Raw genomic sequence first — 19,680 nt, 5'->3', positions numbered from 1 at the left:
GTAGTAGCTTCTTCAGCGTTAATTCATTAAACAATCACTCTTATTCTTAGCACATAGAGCACATTGAATGAGTGTGTGCATGTGTGTGTGTGTGTGTTTGTTATTGCAATGTAAGACCTTATAATATAAATATACACAAATTATAACACATGCTGGGATTCTAAATATGTTCTGTTTACTTGCAGGTCTCAGTTATTACCAAGCCCTGCCTCATTCTTCCCGCAACACTGACATGGTGCTGTTGTAGAACACAAGTAAGTCCTTTGATCATTTCCAAAATACACTAGTGCAATAGCTTGTGAGTGCAACTGGTGGTAATGAGAATATTTTACCACAAAAGGCTAAAGTACAAATAACAGATTTATTATGTTGGAAAAAGAAGTAAGCCAGAGCAAGTGATTAGTGTACCAGTTAGCTAGGGTGGATGTATTATATAATTACAATTTACAGTCAGCATAGAATGTTGAGGACAGTCTAGAATTTTTCTCGCCCTGTGAATTCAACTGCAAATCAGATGGCATGAAGAAATCAATGTTATATTATGCTCTGCATTGAGTGAACCATCTCCTGTCATTCTGAGTGACACATCTCTTTAACTGAAAAACATGCCAGTAATTAAATCCAGGCTACATGGGGATGGAAAATGACCCTGGCAATTTCAACCTCTGAATGATTGTGTCTTTGTGTAGCAGGATTATGGATCTTCACAAGCCTTAGTTCATTTGTCTGTACATGTGTATCATGTATGGCGGTATAAGTTAATACTATTAGTCAATTTCAAATAGCAGAGTTATTTTCAGAGCTTTCTAACTTCAAACCCTGTGGAATCTATAGTTTGTAATTTAAAGGGTATTTTGACTTTGACTCCGAGTTTCTTTCTTGCAAAGTCATTCTTTTTTCATTCAAGGGACTAAACCACTACATGTACTGATGACTGCCTGCATCAGGGTTATAATTTATGAAGAAGTCAAAATGCACAATATATCAGTTTACAATTTAAAGGCCCACTTGCCTTGTCACTACAGTATAATGTGGCTATGCTTTAACATGGAATCCCTCATCTTGGCCACATACAAAAAATTATATATTCAGTGACTGCTTGCTGTGGTGAGTTAAAATGTGTGATGAAATATTTTCACAAAAAGGTACCAGTGTTGCTAACAAAACTAATTCTTTAACAAACAAACAAAAACCACTCTGCACAGAGAGCATTCAAGCTGATCTATGTTGCTATTCGTCCAAGTAGAGGGATGATCTTATCCCAAGTAAAAGCCTGACAAGATCTGAGACTGTGAAGCAAAATGTTTTTACATGGTAAAGTAAGCCTTTAACGAGCAAATATGTCTATTGCACTGGGTGTTTTATTATTATTGTATCATTTTTCTTTCAGGTAGTCTCTCTTTAAACTGACTTTCTACACCATGGTGTCTCTGGCAGTGTTATATTGGCAGAAGACAGTTGGAACTGGATTCCTCATTTAGATGGTAGGCATGTTTTGGGCTTTTGTGTTGCTTTGGTGTGTGTGTGTGTGTGTGTGTATGTGTGTGTCTGTTCTATACCAGAAATAAACACACTGTTTGCTTGCTGTGGTGAAGTGACATTTTGTGATTTTTTTTTTAAATGAGCTAGTACAGTTGTAGCTTTTACAGCATTTATTCATAACACAATCGCACTTGGCGCAGAGAGCAACCAGACCGTTCATTGTGGGTATGTGAACAAGTTAAGAGATCATGTCTTATCCCATTTTAAAGCCTGACCAGATCTTAGACGGTGAGCCAAATTGTTTTCATGAGAAGGAATGTGCCTTTCAGAGAAATCTATTAACTACAGTATTACTTTACAAAACATATTTTAAGAAATGAAATGTGTTACAAGTAACAGCCATGGGGGTGATAGCCTGTAGGTGGAATAATAATCTTCAATTGCCCAGAAATGATTGTTATCTGGTCAAGAAATGCAAAGCATTTTGATGTTTGTGACGATTAGTTACTCTTTATCACGTTTGGTCCCTGATTTTGCTGTCCTTGTCTGCGTTGGGCAGGTGTGCGTCCATGATGTCATTGCTATTGAAAACTAATCTGTACTGCAAAGTAAATGTACCCGTACATGACGTACATGGCAGTTGTCAACCGGGGGCCAGCCATGACTGGGACTGATGTATCCACAGGCACTCGACACCAGGTGGGCGGGGCCAGTGGTTGGGGTGTGATTCCCTGCCTTACACCACCACAAAGTGTAGTATCAGCAGACAAGACTGAGCAGAACTTCTGCCCCCCCTCACCAATTGACCACTCAGTGCCATGTGCCTGCAGCTGTATCATAAACACTTTGTGACAATAGTTGTTACCTCCTTAGAACAGATCTTGTGATGCTCCTCAGTCAGTCAGTGTTTGATGGATGCTAACTGGTATACTTGACATAGTGTTCATATGAAAGTTTTATGTGTTGCAGCTCATCCAGATCACAGGTACACAAAGGAGCTGGTTACAGTGATAACATAGGCACATGGAACTGCTTATGGACTACTTTAGAAAGTGAGCGGTTACAACCAAGACTCTTCCGTCAGGAAGGTCTGCGGAAGGGTGCTTGATCTGTTTCCTCGGACAGGCTTTTCAAGACTAGGTAGGTTAAACCACATGATTGGGCTTTAATTATGAATGCACTTCAAAATTCACTCTATTTCATTATCTTGTACAACCCCCCGCGGGTTAGGGGGAAGAATTTACCCGATGCTCCCCAGCATGTCGTAAGAGGCGACTAACGGATTCTGTTTCTCCTTTTACCCTTGTTAAGTGTTTCTTGTATAGAATATAGTCAATGTTTGTAAAGATTTTAGTCAAGCAGTATGTAAGAAATGTTAAGTCCTTTGTACTGGAAACTTGCATTCTCCCAGTAAGGTAATATATTGTACTGCGTTGCAAGCCCCTGGAGCAATTTTTTGATTAGTGCTTTTGTGAACAAGAAACAATTAACAAATCTTCAATAGTACTGACCAAAGAAGAAGGTTTAATTGTGTGATCATGATTTGATACATATGCTTGACCCTGAAGATGTGTTTTTTTTTGTTTTGTTTCAGAACAAAGTTTGGTGAAGTAGAAGCTACCGCTGTAGGCTGGTGTAAGGCTGAAGAAGAACCTCTGACAAGTCAATTTTCAAGCAACTGAGCACGAACCCAGGTACAAGACACAGAGCTCTCTTTCTATCGGTCTGTTATTCATAGAATGACACTAACAGTGACACAAGTAAATAATCTGTATCATTGTCTTGACCTCTAGAAATTTGGTAGAGAATAAGATGACTGATAGTATTATTTTGATTATTTCATGGTCATTACAGTGGCCTCCACCCCTGCCCCTTTTAAGACACCCCAATCTAAGACTCCTTCCTATTAATGACCCTGTTTTCGCAGACTTCTTGTTCATAACATCTGTAAATTCACTCCCATTTTAAGACTTGCTCCATTTGGACTTGGACTGGGTGGCCGAGTGGTAACGCAATTGCGCTCGGAAGCGAGAGGTTGCGAGTTCGACCCTGGGTCAGGGCGTTAGCAATTTTCTCCCACCTTCCCTAACCTAGGTGGTGGGTTCAAGTGCTAGTCTTTCGGATGAGACGAAAAACCGAGGTCCCTTCATGTACACTACATTGGGGTGTGCACGTTAAAGATCTCACGATTGACAAAAGGGTCTTTCCTGGCAAAATTGTATAGGCATATATAAAAATGTCCACCAAAATACCCGTGTGACTTGGAATAATAGGCCGTGAAAAGTAGGATATGCGCTGAAATGGCTGCGATCTGCTGGCCGATGTGAATGCGTGATGTATTGTGTAAAAAAAATTCCATCTCACACGGCATAAATAAATCCCTGCGCCTTGAATATGTGCACGATATAAATTGCATAAAATAAAAAGATAAAATAAATCCCTGCTCTTAGAACTGTACCCACGGAATACGCGCGATATAAACCTCATATTGATTGATTGATTTTAAGACCTGATTTTGCTTATTTTGGATTTCGAAAAAGAGAAAAACAAATTCCCACTCTGTACAGAATTAAGCCAGGTTCATGATTTTTGTATGGACCAAGTTGAGAGATGGCATTTGTATAGGCCTGACCAGATCTGAGATGTTGAATCTAATTGCTTACGAAGAAAGCATTGTGTCATTATAGGCACACTACTTCTCGTCACCGTCTCAGTTCTGGCCAGGCTTTAACATAGGATAAGCTCATCCCTCAACTTTGTCACATATGAACAATCGACACACTGACTCTTGCTGTTGTGAGTTGACATTTTTTGATGAATTTATTTCTGGAAAAGGCACCATGCAGTGAGTAGTGCTGTTTCAGGGGTGGGACTTTTCCGCGGATTTCCGCGGACACAACTTACGAATTCTGCTGGAGTAATCTATTTTTCCGCGTCACATTTCATTACAATATCTATGACTTGTTGACTGAATGATTTGGAGAGACGTGGAGATGAAACAGAACACTGGAGGCTTGAGAGTTAAATTGTGCTGACTGAAAACTCCTGATAACTAATAGTAATTTTGAGGGGGGGGGGGGGGAGGGGGGGGGGGGGGGGGGGGCGGGGGGAGGTTGGGGAGTGTGGAGAATGTCTTTTTTGTCAGATTGCACAGATTTTAATGTACCATTTAACCAAAATTCGGGGTAACATGCCCCCGAACCCCCTGGAAAAAAAAGGGATTTCCTCTTTTTTCATCACAAGAGAGTCCCACCCCTGTGTTTACAGAATTCCTTGTTTAAAACTATCACTGTGCACAGAGGGAAGGGGGGGGTGTATTTGACCACCCCTGCGTTTACAGAATTCCTTGTTTAAAACTATCACTGTGCACAGAGGGAAGGGGGGGGGTGTAGTTGACCACCCCTGTGTTTACAGAATTCCTTGTTTAAAACTATCACTGTGCACAGAGGGAAGGGGGGGTGTATTTGACCACCCGTGTGTTTACAGAATTCCTTGTTTAAAACTATCACTGTGCACAGAGGGAAGGGGGGGGGTGTATTTGACCACCCCTGTGTTTACAGAATTCCTTGTTTAAAACTATCACTGTGCACAGAGGGAAGGGGGGGTGTATTTGACCACCCCTGTGTTTACAGAATTCCTTGTTTAAAACTATCACTGTGCACAGAGGGAAGGGGGGGGGGGTGTATTTGACCACCCCTGTGTTTACAGAATTCCTTGTTTAAAACTATCACTGTGCACAGAGGGAAGGGGGGGGGGTGTTTTTGACCACCCCTGTGTTTACAGAATTCCTTGTTTAAAACTATCACTGTGCACAGAGGGAAGGGGGGGGGGTGTATTTGACCACCCCTGTGTTTACAGAATTCCTTGTTTAAAACTATCACTGTGCACAGAGGGGGGGGGGGGGGGGTGTATGTGACCAAGTGAAGTGCATTGCTACATAATAAAATGAGCAAATCCGTCCCGTGAAGAAAACTTCTGCTTACTTAATTGTCAGATTTGCCAAGGCGTGTACATGAAATAAGATTATCATTCTAAATGCTGAATCAACATTCTGACTGTTTCCTATGAAACCAGGCTTGATTTTTGGTATGAATCCAAGTTAAGGGATAGCATGTGTAAAAGCAGAATTGTGTACAGAGGCAGCTTTGTGTTATTAAAGGCCGGCTGCTTTTCGTGAACACAGTTTGGCTCACATCTCACATCACCTGCCAGGCTTTTTATTTTTTTATATTTTTTTTTATACATGGGATAAGACTATCCCTCCATTTAAGCACATACCAGCAATAAACACAGTGGTTACTTGTGATGAACTAGTGGCAAGACAAATGATTTAAGCATCACATAACCTTCCTAAGTGAAGTCAAGTTATGTGTCTGTGCCAGTGTGTGTGTGCATGTGTGTGTGTCAGCATAGAATGTTGAGGACAGTTCGATGGTAAATAACCCTGACAATTTTAGCCTATGATTGTGCCTACATTGTGGCAGGATTGGATGTGGATCTTCAAAAGCCTAAGTTAACAAAAAAGTATGTAAAAGTACATTTTGAATAGTAGTTTTTTTCTCAGAGGGAAGATATCACAAGATATGATCGTTCCACTGCATGTATGCCACATAACTAAAACAAAAATTAAATGTTATTTTAATCGTCTTTTGGGTAAAACAAATACACCATCAATATATTATAATAATGATCTTGCTTGTTTACAGATGGACAACAGCTACTGCCAGGACCAGGTTACGCATAAAGAAAACAGTCAACACTTGGCTGGTGCTGCAGCTTCTTTGATGTCTATTTTTTTTTTTTTTTAAAGACAGACAGCTACCAGCTCATTCAAGACCATAGCCCCATCTTACTCACGCAGAACAGACAGCCATCTTTCGCCTTTGCACAGAACACTGCTGTCTGAAGGTACACATCAAAAGGATAGGTTTTGCACCTACAGCGTGCGACTGTGGCTAGGGTAGGAAGAACAGACTCTGCAACACGTTCTGAGAGGGTGGCCTTTTCTTGCCACCCGTACCCCTGTGCAACAAGACTTGGCCAGAGAGCACACATCCAAATGCAAACACTGAACACTGAAGAGGAAGAAGAAGAAGAAGGTGCCCACACAGAAGGACATAAATCTACTTTAAGGGCACACAAGTTTACAGCAGTTTATTGAATTGTAGCAGATTATAGGGAGAAAATGAACAAGCTAAATAGGCTGTACAGTACTTCACTTGAACAATGTATAAAGTTCCCTGTATTAAGAACATTTACAGATCACAAGACATTGTGTTTTCTTTTGTTTACAATACAAATGTTTCATAATAAAAAGATGTGCACTAGGCAAGATCCTTAAAATGTAAAACTAGTAGTGTGACAATTTTGAATTGTTCAGAGATGGTTTTTCTTCAGTGGTAAATGTTTTAGCTTTTTTATAAGATCCCGTTAGTGAAGCATACTATAAAACCTTGACCTTCCAAACTGTGTTAGCACCCTGGGCTGCGATCATTGTGTTGAGCTACTTAAAGGCACAGTGCAGCTTACAGCCTTCGTTTTGCGTTTTTGTTGCAGCTGAGTGCATTTACAGTTCAAAAATCCTCCTATGGTAGTAAAACAAACCCAAAACTACCCAACGACGACATCTGTGAAGCTCGACAGTTTCTTGTTCACGCGAGTGCATAAATTAACCTAGTTATTACGTGGTGTTTGGTCGGAGTTCGATTCAACTGAGTGATTCCGGCCTCCATTTTGTTTTATACAAACTCATGATGATGTCTGACATAGTTTGCTAGTGACGTGTCTTTTTGTGCATGATGTGGTGATCTACCTGATCTAAATTTAGATCCAAAAATAGGTCAAGACCAGCCGGGTCCGAGTACGAAATTGATTCGTAAAAAAATCGCAGTTCTTGACTCTTTGGGTGCAAGTCAATGAAACTTGGTAGTTCTTCTAACGGATAGCTGCCTGAGGTATGACTAAAAGCCCCAGGGGCTCCGTGCACCTGAATTTGACAAGTTCAGTACCTTCAGCAAGCGCAAGTACAGTAGAGAAGCTCTTGACACACTGAAAAAGGCCTACTACGAGCAAAAGAAAAAAAATCAGTGATGCATGTGCTTTTGATGTAATCTTCTTTGACATTATGATGACTACAAAAACTGACTGATGTGTTTTGTTTGTGAATGATGGATATATGTGCATGATTGCGTTTCGCAGACACAGTTGTCATGTGCGTTGTAATTGGCGACGAATGCTGGATGATTACTATTTTTGTACCAGGATTACTATTTTTGGGGCTGAGCATTACTCCAAAACACTTATGGGGGTAAACAGGTCTGCAGCACAACTACAAATGTAGAAATGTCGTCTGCATTTTGTATATTTTAAAAGGTTATTTTTGTGCACAGAACATACATCTGCAGGGAGGTTTGGAGGGTGAAGTTAGGATCTGTTAGGAGGCATACAGCATCACACTCATTTTGTGTGTGTGTATTTTGTGTTGACAGATAAGACACTGTCATTCCAGCAGAAACCTGTGATGATGCACATTTTATTGAAGTGACCAGCTGAAATTGTATGTACGTTGTTATGAAATTGACAAATGATCCCTGCTTTGCAATCCTGGGTTAATGATATTGCCAAAATTAAAACGTGGAGGAAAAAGTGAGTGTAAACCTATTCTTGTGGTGGTGGTGGTGGTGGTGTGTGTGTGTGTCTGGTTAGTGTGTGTTTGAGTGTGTGTTAAACAAACAACGACAAACAACACCAAACCTACATCAAACAAGCACAACAAAAACAAATTACACAAAAAAATGGCAAAAATCAGAATATCAACTGAGAAAAAAAAACGTGGCTGAATGCAATACTTATTATAACTTAAAAAGTAAAAGTGTGCGTGTGGATGTGTGCGTATGTTTGAGTGTTTTAAACAAACAACAAACCTAAATTAAAGAAGCACAACAAACAAACAAAAAACCTGGCAAAGTTCTGAACATTAACACAATGCTGCTTTCTGCTTTGAGGGGAGGAATAAAATGACTGAAGCCGGACTGCCGAGAGGAGGAAGGAGGGGGAAAAGAACACGCAGACATGAAAACACACACAACTCCATGACAGATAAACTGCTTATGTTCAAAAATCAAGAATATTTAAGCGTGCACACACACACACACACACACACACACACACACACACACACACAGACTCTCCTCGTGAAAGTAAAGGTAAACTCGAACTTGAAGGTAAGTATAAATGTTTGATATGGAAGAAACCTGTGATAAAAGTCTTTGTATAAATCATCGGTACCAACAAAATTCAGTTGCCACAACGCGTAAAAGGACATACTGTAGTTTCAAATTAGTAACAATCTAAGCCATTTTAATCAGCACTGGTGTCCGGCAAGCACTAACAGATACAACAGCACGTGTATGCATCTTGAAGTAATAAGACCTTGAAGTAGGCCTAGAGTTTACACTATGCATTATGTAATGCTTTAATTCAGCTGCCTAACTGTGGAACTTTGCAAATGTGTGAGGACCGTTTCACAAAACAGACAAAACACCCTCTCAGTTATTTACACAAATCAGTTCCAGAATGTGCGTGTTCCTTTTCCGTCTCTACAAATTAATGTTATCTGGGGGGAAAACGAATCATTGTCGCTTCCGCCCTCAGTTATAATTGCCTGAGCATAATAGGAAATGCAACAGGTGTAGTCTTCCGCCTGATTTTTAGTCAAGATATTTCGACACAGAATGTTTCTTTCTTTTTTCTTTGTATGTTCACAAGCTCACATACAATCATTTATGCAACACTGACAATAAGACCAGACCAGAGTTGTGATTGAAATGGGCAGTTTATTTAATAAAGCTCCAGAATGAATAAAAATACATGACAAAATAAGGTGGTCCCGCTGTACAAAGCCGGTTACCAAACACACACACACACCAACACACACAAACACACTCACGCACGCACACACACACACACACACACACACATGACACACACACACACACACACACACACACACACAGAGTAACATTGTACAACTTACTGTCACATTCAAGCGGGAACACCAAACAAAACGTATCATCAAATGAAACAACATTTTAAGTGGTCAACTGAGCAGATGACCACAAACCACACTTGAAATCTTCACATTTTAACACTTTCTCCTGTATCCACAAAAGTCATTTATGCTGACTAGATAATGACATAATAAAATGACATCAATAAAACCATTCCCTTTTTTATTTTAAAGAAAAACAAGAAAATTAAAATAACGCAAAGAACTGATGCTCAGTAAGGTTGGGTATCGATCTCAAATGTGTGCATAGCTAATTACATGTAACCGGCATGGACTGGGGCTAGAATTGGCCTTTCTGTCAGGCAACTCGGCCTCTAATTGGTTTTATATTGTCTGATCCCCCTCCAGAAAAAAACAATACCATTTGCCCCGTGCTTCTGCGCCCACAAAAAATATTCGGGAATAAGAAAAGTTCAAATTTTAGGCACCCCACATACAACCCTAATTGTCAGTCAATTACTTTACTGCAATCAACGTTGATTTTAAAGTACCATGTCATTATTATTTTGGAGATAGATTTGAAAAAGTCCATAATTGCAGACTGCGTATTGGTATGAGTGATTTGAATTTTGATTTATGTCAGCGGCACCTCAAGGAATGCCCCAAATGTGAGTGCGGTTACCCAAGGGAGACTGCTGAGCACTATTTGTTGCATTGACCCTTGTGTAGAGATGTACGATTATTGTCAATTGATAACTGATTATAAGTTTATTGAAATATTATTGAAAGGCATCCCGCAATATTCCCGGAATGTCAATCAGACCATATTCATAACTGTACAAGAATTTATTAAGACAAACAGGCATGTTCCGTACATGAGCCTCTACATTTTATTCATAATGTTCATTTGACACTGTCATGAGACAAATGCTGCCTGACCAATTGTTCTTCGTAATTTCTCTCGTGTTTTGTGTCCTTGTTTCGACTTATCGATTATGGCCCAATCGTTATGTAATTTAGTGCCATTTTCGCCGATCACAAAATGTATTAACTTTGCGTGTGTGTCTTCTGTGCATTTAATATTATTGTGACGTGACCCACTCTTCCAACATTTCTGGCGCTCCAAGTCTTCGTCGTCCTTTTTTTCCCCCTTATGCTGAATTCTGTTCTCTCGTACCCCATTTCTTTTTGTTTCTTGTTTTTACCCCCACCAAGTTCTGTACTACCACCCCCTCCATTTTTTGATTGCTTGCGCATCAGGTTTGTCTGTTTGTTTTCGTTGTCTGAAATGAGTAAATGTATCTAGTCCGCCATCATGCTAAACTTTGTTATGTACATACCAGGATGACTTAAAATAAGCATTTATGCTTGAGTTATCTTAAAAAAACAATGCATTGTTTCTGTCATGATAACAAATTGAATAAAGTTTTGTAAACCAATGGACTGATTATAGTTGACCCTGATATGTGATTACGGGATAGTGTCACATTAATTTATTTCTACTTTCACTTGTACTTTTGTACTTAAAACAAATCACTGAAATGTAAAAGTTATTATTTTTTCCATTGTGAAGTGTCGTCAGTCTCCTCAAGGTAATGCAGTCAAACTCAACCAAAAGTTGGAGGGGCTTCTTCATACTTTCAGTGTGTGTGTGTGTGTGTGTGTGTGTGTGTGTGTGATTTCTTTTGACACTATGCACGTTTGTATATAACCGCCTGTGCACAAAAAGAAGAACATAATCGAATCTTATCATTCATTTTCGCTTAATTGATTGATTGGTATGCATGTTTCTAACAGTGACCGTTACCAAAGTGAGTATAGTGCGCTTCCCAAGCATAAAACGGTGCATGACTCTGGATTTGCGTCTGAGATATTGACACATCACTGTGAGAAAAAGCGTTAATGAAAAAAGAAGACTATTTATTTTCCTTGAGCATTATCTTAAAGTGGTGTGCCAAAAACTTTTAAATTCAAAAATTCAATATTTAACTTTAGGAAAAGCACTGTAGAGAGAAAACCACGCTTGTGTGTTCAGAATAGTCTCCATGTGGTATCAATATAAATGATTCAAATGTATGGAAGAGAAGCTGTTTCTGCTGGATTAATACACACACACAATTGTGCACTCACACATAAGCACGCATGCATGCTCACACACACACACACACACACACACACACACACACACACACACACACACACACACACACACAGAAACAACAAATTCATTATGACAAAACCAAATACGAAGTCCTATTTCACAAATTTTATATCTTCTCCTTTTCACCATATACAAATACAGTCACGGAGTACATTTATAAGGCCAAATTATTAAGAAATATTATTTTCTGTGCTTGAATTACCCAGTGTGTAGCATGATCACCACGAAGGTACAATTCACAGAAGTTGAGTAATCACTTTACAAAACCCATACCAGTACCACATTGTTATGTTAAATCCTATTTATTAACCCACACAAATAGAAGAAGATAGCTTTGTGAAGACTTTCATTTTCCAACCAAATGCTGTTCAAAGATTATTCTTTCTTTCTATATTTGGTGTTTAACGTCGTTTTCAACCGTTCAAGGTTATATCGCGACGGGGAAAGAGGGGGGGGGGGGGATGGGGATGGGGGATGGGATAGAGCCACTTGTTAATTGTTTCTTGTTCACAAAAGCACTAATCAAAAAATTGCTCCAGGGGCTTGCAACGTAGTACAATATACTACCTTACTGGGAGAATGCAAGTTTCCAGTACAAAGGACTTTAACATTTCTTACATACCAATCAATATGAGGCTTATATTGCGCGTATTCTGTGGGTACAGTTCTAAGCTCGGGGATTTTATTTTAATTTTATTTTATGCAATTTATATCGCGCACATATTCAAGGCACAGGGATTTATTTATGCCGTGTGAGATGGAATATTGTTTTACACAATACATCACGCATTCACATCGGCCAGCAGATCGCAGCCATTTCGGCGCATATCCTGCTTTTCACGGCCTATTATTCCAAGTCACACGGGTATTTTGGTGGACATTTTTATGAAAATTTATCTATGCCTATACAATTTTGCCAGGAAAGACCCTTTTGTCAATCGTGGGATCTTTAACGTGCACACCCCAATGTAGTGTACACGAAGGGACCTCGGTTTTTCGTCTCATCCGAAAGACTTGAACCCACCACCTAGGTTAGGAAAGGGGGCAGAAAATTGCTAACGCCCTGACCCAGGGTCGAACTCGCAACCTCTCGCTTCCGAGCGCAAGTGCGTTACCACTCGGCCACTGACACGATACACCAACACGATATTAGCACTCCAGATTTTTATCTCGCAGTTTTTCTGAAGGACTTTGCATTTGAAAACTATTCTCAGACAAAATATGAGTTTAAACTGCAAGTACATGTACAGGGAGTCTGAAGGGTTCAAGTCGGATGAGATAGACTACTGTTGTGGCAATCTTCGAATTTGAAAATCATTTTTTTAAAAGAGTAAAACTCATAGTTCTTCTTCTTCTTCGCTCATGGGCTGAAACTCCCACGTTCACTCACAAATTTGCACGAGTGGATTTTTACGTGTATGACCGTTTTTACCCCACCATTCAGGCAGCCATACGCCGCTTTCGGGGGAAGCATGCAGGGTATTTTTGTGTTTCTATAACCCACCAAACTCTGACATGGGTTACAGGATCTTTTCCGTGCGCACTTGGTCTTGTGCTTGCGTGTACACACGAAGGAGGATAAGGCACTAGCAGGTCTGCACATAAGCAATGACCTTGGAGATCAGAAAATTCTCCACCTTTAACCTACCAGGCGGCCGCGATTTTGACTCATGACCTTCTGAATAGGAGGCCGATGTCTTATCCACAAGAACACCGAGCCCGTCCAAACTCCTAGTAAAAACAACAACTGCAAATCTGGGAGCAAAATGTAAACGGTTACAGTTTCAACTATCCTTCCCCTTTATATCAGCATTTTTGGAAACCTAAACGAAAGAGTATTCAAGAACAACAGTCACGGATTCAGATTTAAAAAAACAAATGGTAACTATGCTTTTTGGAAATTCTTTCTTTAATTGGTGTTTAACGAAGGTTATATCGCGACAGGGAAAGGGGGGGAGATGGGATAGAGCCACTTGTTAATTGTTTCTTGTTCACAAAAGCACTAATAAAAAAAATGCTCCAGGGGCTTGCAACGTAGTACAATATACTACCTTACTGGGAGAATGCAAGTTTCCAGTACAAAGGACTTAACATTTCTTACATACTGCTTGACTAAAATCTGTACAAACATTGACTATATAAGAAACACTTAACAAGGGTAAAAGGAGAAACAGAATCCGTTAGTCGCCTCTTACGACATGCTGGGGAGCATCGGGTAAATTCTTCCCCCTAACCCGCGGGGGGTCTTTTTGGAAATGCGCTTCAGACAAATGCCTTTGCACACGTTATGTTACTCACAGCAAAATGCAAGAATAATTGGGGACCATATGGGATGGGGCAAATTGGGAGGGAGCAATTCGGGACACCACCATAAATATCTACCAAATATTTACAAATAGCTATCTTAGTACATGCATAACATGCTGTACCAATACACAATTTCTTTAAATAACTATGTAAGGATTATTGGCAGTCTCCCGGAGCATGTTTCACGCTATCCTGCGATCAGGACAAGCGACTGACTGTGATGTGTATGCTGTGCGGCGTGCGCTACATAAGAAACCTTTTTTTAAATTTGTATTAAATATAATCACCTGAGCCACGAATGGCTAGCTGACAGCGGCTATCTTTTACACAACAAATTCTGAACTCTGATGAACTCGTGACCGCTGATTTTTAAAGGCAAGGGGTATCATATTGTGCGCATGGCATACACATCCAAGTTGGTCGTTTGTCCCGATTGTGGGATACAGCCCGTCAGAGGCGTAGAGCGTGCTCGAGATGTTTTGAAAAACCTGACTGCAGTACAGGGATTTTTACACCTCCGGACTGCTGATAATCCTAACAGAATTATTTTCAAAAACCGTCTATTGCCTTGAAAGCAAACCTGGAATTTCTGATGCGAGTTGCCAGAAAGAAAGTTCACTAACAAGATCCAGGCCAACACCACCCCCCCCCCCCCCATCCCCCTAAATAACACTAAGGAGTGAGGTGAGCTTAAATAACTAATTAATTAATCAATCAATAAATTCTCTGCTGAAATCCCCAACTTCGCGCATCGAAGCTATGAAAAACAGGACACTGCCACGTTTCCATTCAGCTAAACGCCACACCATTTTCAAGAGGGGATGTCTCAGGAAGAAAGATGTGACGCTCCCGATTCATATGTTTCAGAAGACAGCCCACCTGAGAAAAAGAAGAACACAATATAGAAATAATAACAACCTGTCAACCACAAATACATTAAAGTTTTTCAAACAGTTCACTAATCCGACAAACTCATGCTCGTTTCTGGTGCATTTGATAAAGCCAATTACGGGTAGATGCTAGACAACAGCAAAACCACCACCACATAACAACACAAGATTGTTTATGGTTGTTTACAGTCTCTTGAACACAGGAGTCAATCGAGACCATATATATAACAAGAAGCATAAAAAAGCACTTCAGTTTGAAACCCAGGTTCAATGTAGTAAATGATATTGCATCAATGTTCCATCCATCCTCAGCACTTTCAAAACCAGTTTCTTCTAGGTCATACACACCTTTTCCTCGATTGATCCACAGTACATCAGATCGCTATTGTTCTTTTTATGATTTGCACCAAGGGAATGATTAACATTTCTGTCTTAGTCATATGTAACAAGCTTTAAGCAAAAGCATAATATTCTACACATTCACATATTGTAAGGTTGAAGGGGTCTATGTCGACCAAAAGAAGGTGTATTCCCCATAGCCATAGGTGTTTTCCCTGTGTACCGGGAATACAGTTGGATTTTCTGTAAAGAAGTATAATATCGTACAATCTTGCGCCAAGCGCGTGACTGCGGTTAGATAGGAGAATCTATTTAAAATCCTGAATTCGCGTGCGGCATCCAGTCAAGCAAAACATGCTTCGACCGTTTATCAAAACGGATTTAGTTAAAGAAACATCTGCACCCCCACCCCCAACAGCCTGGTATTATGTTTTCCTCGCTGGTACTCTCGTCCATTGAATCACTTTCACTTTCGTAAGCTTGAAGTAACTCCATGGCGTCTAACGGAAGTATATTCCCTGTATATGTACAGGAAATTAACATACAGGGAATACAGCCACTGTTGGTCGACATAGACCCCTTCTAAAGTGCTGCAGTAGTTACCTTTCCCTCCAAGGACCAAGCTGTTCATCCACTGTAGGGCTGACCGTTAGCAGAGTGAGTGGCGAATCCTGGCTGATAAATTTCCTTTCATTTTCCATGAATGAAGAATACCAGCTGGGTTCTTTTATTCATGGACCTGTGTTCTGCAACACACACAAATCAGCCACCATCTTGTAAATATATGTAAAAGAAAGCAAGTGGCAATCTGAATAACAGAATACAAAATGATCAATCCACACAATCATACTTCAGCACTGAAAGTCCACAAAATGAAGCACTGCTAGTACATGTACTTCTCATAATTTACTGAAACTTTACTCGTCAAAACAACCATTTGTTTTATCAACTTTACTCGCATGTGGCGAGTAGATTAACATTTCTACTCACCATTTACATGATTTTTACTCGCCATGGCGAGTAATTGAAAATACTCGCCACTTTCAGGCCTGTACTTGTGCATGAGATGTGTTTACCATCCATATGCCCAGACCATGCGCCCTTCTGTTGTGCTCAGAACAGTAAAGAGTTGCTTGCTGGGGTGGTTGTTCATAAGTTAACAGTTCACAAGAGGGCACAAACAAGAGCAAAAACACAGGTGCCTGATTCAAACTCATTCAAATGCAGAACCTTATTTTTGCATGAACAGAGTAAGACATGATTCTTACATAGCTGACCCTACCCCTGGCAGAAAAGTGCTTGAAATTGTCCATGTGGTCTCTATCAGTACATTTGATGCGTATTTGTGATACATATATACTGATATAGAGACAAGTAACAAGTGGACATTTCCTCTGACACCTCTACCATTTGTACACCTGCACAAATCTCCTGCCATAGACTACAAAAGGAAAACATACAAATCAAAACAAACACAAATTTAACCTAATGTTTACCTTTCAGCAGCAGAAAAGGCTGTGTTTTCTGTGGTGTCTCAGAGTAAAGCCACGGTGTTGGAGATCTATGCAAAACTAGGCTGTAGGCAAGGTCCAACATCTTTAGCTGCACACACAAAAAGAAGAAGCAAGAAATCACATGACATAGATGACATTCCTCACTAGTACAAAACCACAACTACACTAGTCAACTACCAATGTAAGAATCATAGTCCTGCAAGATTACCCTCTTAAAAAGTAAGATTGCTTTCATTCAAACACTACCGTGGGACCAAACTCCCCCCCCCCCCCCTCCTTTTTTTGAGTTTTTCCTACATGTGTGTTGATGTTTCCATTAATTCCAAGCCCTGAAACTGTGAACTTGAGATCTTTATGTATGCACACAGTCACAGGCTTAATAAGCTATTCAGAAACCAAGCAGAGTCTGCACAACGTCAATTCTGAGAAATAAATCCCCACAACCGGTTTCAAGGCCACTATACCGACTGAGCTATTGCTTGCCATGCCAACCTCCACCCCCATTTGGAACATGCACAACTAGTATACCCATACACATGTAATAATACTGCTTGCCTTCCTCCCCCACCCTCCAAATCAATAAACACTAAATGTATGCAATCAGTAATCTTTTAGTTAGTAGTTGACTACCATCACTACTCTCTCCACACCCACCCACCCTCTTGCACACCAGCGACACACCCCCATCGCCCAATCATTTCCATGATTCTCTCTGCCATATAGTTATCCTAAACACTAAGATTATGACACATTTGTTTTCCAATTAGGAACATAAAAAATTACTGTAAAAAAAATGTACAATCATGCACTCTCTGAGTCTGACAAGAGAGTGTGAGAAAAGTCAAGAAAGCAAGACATGTGTGACATAACTAAATCTTCTAATCTATTCCTGAGATTTACTCTTGACAGCTTAAAATGGAACCTCATGCACTTACTGTTCTGAATTGTAGAAATTTCTTGTAGTTATAGCAGCAAAGGCAGTTTTATTGGGTACCACCAGGTGTCACTCTGTCATCATCTGATCAAGCATTCAAGCAAATGGTTCAGCACTGAAACAGTAAATAGCAAGAGTGTACAGAAAAATACACAAACTTTCTCATTAATTTGTATCTTCAACTTCACATTATTCATAAATAATGATACCTTACTTTGACTAAGTTTGAGTAGGATTAACACCATGCAGAGCCAGAAGTTAACTTGAAATAAAATAACTATACGTTACTCAATACTGCACTCAATGAGTCAATTGTCAGCAAAGGTGATAATCAATGCAAGGTAAAACCAAAGGATGCAACTCAGTCAGCAATTGCAAAAACTACATAATTCTAATCAAGCTGTCAGTTTCATTAGCTATCAGAATTCAAAACATGTTCTTGTTTTTGTTGTTGCTGTTGTTCATGACTACATTAATGTATCTCAGCATTTCTAGTTTCTACACTATAGCCATTAAAAAAACCAAAAGAAGTGTCCCAATGTTTAATGAAGCGCTCTTGCAATTAAGTCACAATTGTTTGCAGTTGCTGAGAAAAGCTAATAGTAATAGTCCTTACAGTAAGTTGAGTAACAAATTATAAACAATTGCTGTTAACACTCATAGTACAAGAGAGCAAACCACTGCAAAACTATAGTCATTTATCAATGTTATGCTTGCCATCCACCCCCGACCCCAAACCTCTCCCATATTTTATGTACATCAGACTAGTATTCTTGTTAGTTCATTTCAGCTGTAACAGTGACAACACGTTTGCACACTACAGACCTGGAAGTGGAAATGTTAACACATGGAGTGCTAAATTTCAGGATACAATCTGTTTGTTTGTTTGCTTAACGCCCAGTCGACCACGAAGGGCCAATCAGGGCGGTGCTGCTTTGACATTTAACGTGCGCCACACACAAGACAGAAGTCGCAGCACAGGCTTCGTGTCTCACCCAGTCACATTATTCTGACACCGGACCAACCAGTCCTAGCACTAACCCCATAATGCCAGACGCCAGGCGGAGCAGCCACTAGATTGCCAATTTTAAAGTCTTAGGTATGACCCGGCCGGGGTTCGAACCCACGACCTCCCGATCACGGGGCGGGCGCCTTACCACAAGGCCAACCGTGCCGGTCATACAATCTGTTACAAAGTACAAACACTGGCAATCGGAGAGAACAGTGTTACTGTAAGTCTTTACAGTAACATCAAACAGTATCCCCTCTTTTTGGTAGTACAGTGGAACAACACTTTTAATATCCCCTGATTAAAGACTCCCTCCCTTTTTTTAAGACCCTGTTTTCTCAGATTTGTCTGTCCACAACCTCTCTATATTTACTCTCATCTCAAGACTTCTTCCTTTCAAGACCTGATTTTTTCAGATTTGTTTAGGTCCAAAAAGGAAGGGGGGGGGGGGGGTTCGATCGACTTTACTGGTACCGTGAAACCGAAAGTGACCAAGTCATCAAGGGCACGTATATTCCTGCTGCTCTGTTAGCACCGATCATATTTTAGAAACGTTGCACTCTGTCGTCAACAAATGTAGGAATAAAAATAGTATTACCTTCACCAGCTGTCTCCATGGAGTCGAAAGACCATCGGCCGGTTTGGCTCGCTTGTGCCATTCCTGGATGAAAATTGAAATGACCCTGGCTGCTCCGTTCTTGGCATCAATGGCAGTGCAAAAAAAGCGAATCCCGACTCCCATCCAGGATAAGCTGTACGGCACGGCGGCGTCTCTGCAGATGACCACTACATTTGGACGATTTGGACTGGTCTCCACGTGTTGCGGCAACAAGCAGAAGAAGATACAGATAAGGTGGCGGGAGTGATGTCCCTTCGCTGCAGTGACTAAAAATACAAAACTATCTCAAAATAAAAACACAAGGAACGGTTTGTCAACTGTTGATGGGTAGTTACATTTGTGACAAAAGAAATTAAACGTTCAAATGACTTACCACCCCCCTCTGCTATGTCAGTTGCGAGTATGTCAGTATGTGTT

At 40.3% G+C, this 19,680-nt stretch overlaps 3 long non-coding RNA genes across 3 annotated transcripts; 1 reads left to right on the top strand and 2 right to left on the bottom strand.

The window, feature by feature from the left end:
- Positions 1–37: 37 nt before the first annotated feature.
- LOC138976548 (uncharacterized) lies at positions 38–6,291 on the top strand. The gene is made up of 5 exons (XR_011459064.1): positions 38–254; positions 1,391–1,484; positions 2,452–2,622; positions 3,077–3,176; positions 6,189–6,291. It is a non-coding gene; the product is annotated as an uncharacterized lncRNA (long non-coding RNA).
- Positions 6,292–11,741: 5,450 nt separating this feature from the next.
- On the bottom strand, positions 11,742–15,836 carry LOC138976547 (uncharacterized). Its single transcript, XR_011459063.1, has 2 exons — positions 15,791–15,836; positions 11,742–14,837 (listed from the first exon to the last, which is right to left on the bottom strand). It is a non-coding gene; the product is annotated as an uncharacterized lncRNA (long non-coding RNA).
- Positions 15,827–19,570, bottom strand: LOC138976546 (uncharacterized). Its single transcript, XR_011459062.1, has 4 exons — positions 19,243–19,570; positions 17,637–17,750; positions 16,684–16,789; positions 15,827–15,933 (listed from the first exon to the last, which is right to left on the bottom strand). It is a non-coding gene; the product is annotated as an uncharacterized lncRNA (long non-coding RNA).
- Between the last annotated feature and the right edge of the window lie 110 nt (positions 19,571–19,680).

Source organism: Littorina saxatilis, linkage group LG9 (genome assembly GCF_037325665.1).
Source record: "Littorina saxatilis isolate snail1 linkage group LG9, US_GU_Lsax_2.0, whole genome shotgun sequence".
NCBI lineage: Eukaryota > Metazoa > Mollusca > Gastropoda > Littorinimorpha > Littorinidae > Littorina > Littorina saxatilis.
Note: the sequence above shows the minus strand (reverse complement) of the source record. Positions and strands in the feature narration are given on the sequence as shown.